Genomic DNA, 1,865 nt, shown 5'->3' with positions numbered 1-1,865 from the left:
TTCCCACTCATGATAAAGAAGGTGGGCACAAATAACCCTGGTGTGACGACTGGCCTCTGACTCTGGCTTAGCTATTCAGTTGACAGAACAGATGAGGTGGTGAGTGGGTATAGAGAACCCTTCCTAGTTCCTCCAAGTGTGACAGATAGAGTAACTGGGGACCATGACGCAGTTCGTTATAACAAATGTTATAGGAAGTCCATCTAGCAAAAAGAAAATGATAGTCCAGTGGGATAGGTCTACCAGAGGAATAAAGAGCATTAGAAATGGAAAGCACATGCGTAAATACAAAAAACTGTTGGAAAACATTATTTATATCTCTTTAAAAGATAATGGATTGTTTAAACAAAAATAACAAAAACATAGTATAGAATTAATAATGGAGGTAAAATTAAAGTGTATAACAACAAAGGGATAAAGGCTGGGAGGAGAGAAATAGAAGGGCAGTTGACTTTTGAACAACATGGGTGTGAACTATGTGTATCCACTTACATGTGGATTTTTTTCTAGGAATGCGATACTGTAAATGTATTTTGTCTTCCTTATCATTTTCTTAATAACATTTTCTTTCCCCTAGGTTACTTTACTATAACACTACAGTACATAATACATATAACATACAAAAGATGTGTTAACTGACTGTTCGTGTTATCAGTAAGGCTCCAGGTAACAGTAGGTTATTAGTAGTTAATTTTTGGGAGAGTCAAAATTATACACAGATTTGTGACTGTGTGGAGGGCTGGTGCCCTATCTTCCGTGTTGTTCAGCGATCAACTGCATGCTAGTGTGAGTTTTTTATTCTATACAAAGGGGTAAAATATCACCTGAAGAGGGTCTGTGATATCTTCTACGTGCCTATTTATTTATTTTTGGTAGCACTAGGATTTATTGAACTGTGCCTTAGTACAGGCTCTGGGGTTTGCCCATGGTGCTCTCCATGTATAAAGCCCGGACGTTCTGCCAATTCTTCTTGAGCAAAGACACCAGGAAATTGACAGCTAAGTGGATGTTGTACACAAGCTCATCATCAGTCATCTTCACGTGGCCAACAGTCACTGCCAGACACAGCACCTTCTTCATCTGTAATCTGAAGGTGGACTTCGCTTCATCCACTTTGGCCACCATGTTCTCATTGCATGTCAGCAAGCAAGGGAACTTGCCAGCCTTATTCATGCCTGGGGCCCAGGATTCGTGGGATCTGCTTGATCAGAGATTCTGAAACCAAAAAGGCATCATACATCTTGGCCAGCTTCTTGACTAATTTCTTATTCTTGTTGAGTTTCTTTAGTGCCTCGGTGTCCACGTGGGGAGTATCCGCTGCCTTGGCCTCATCACAGTGCTGCTGATCCCCCAAAACACATACGGAGAACTTGGGGTAGGGAGTGGACTTAAGCCTGACAGTGCCCGAGAAGCATTTGTCCTTCTGAGGGTCATAGCTCTTCAGGCTGATCTGCAGTTCCACCGTCTCCAAAAACTTCCAGCGCTTGTGCTGGTGTTGCCGTGCAGGACTTCCCACACTGCCTTGTACAGGGTGTCGTGGGTGACTTTGCTGCTCATGGTTCCTTGAGTCTCAGTAACCAGAAAAGAGCCTACATGTCCATTTAAATAACAACAACAAAAAGGTAGTAAAGGAAAAAAAAGAACAAATAATAGTTGGGAAAATAGTAAGCAAATAGCAAGTGGCAGACATAAATTTAACTATATCAACATTCACATTAAATGTACATAGTCCAAACATCCAAGTTAAAAGGGAAAGATAGTCAGATAGAGTGAGAAAGACTCAACTATATGCTGCCTGCAACAAATTTAAATAAGATGACCCAGATAAATCAATGGAAAAGGAAAAAGATATGCCATGAATCAAA

At 40.8% G+C, this 1,865-nt stretch overlaps 1 pseudogene; it reads right to left on the bottom strand.

The window, feature by feature from the left end:
- Positions 1-883: 883 nt before the first annotated feature.
- Positions 884-1,557, bottom strand: LOC112819815 (large ribosomal subunit protein uL1 pseudogene; annotated as a pseudogene).
- Between the last annotated feature and the right edge of the window lie 308 nt (positions 1,558-1,865).

Source organism: Callorhinus ursinus, unplaced genomic scaffold (assembly GCF_003265705.2).
Source record: "Callorhinus ursinus isolate GAN/ISIS: 27379988/994484 unplaced genomic scaffold, GSC_fseal_2.0 scaffold3, whole genome shotgun sequence".
Lineage (NCBI taxonomy): Eukaryota > Metazoa > Chordata > Mammalia > Carnivora > Otariidae > Callorhinus > Callorhinus ursinus.
This window is presented reverse-complemented; position numbering and strand designations above follow the sequence as displayed.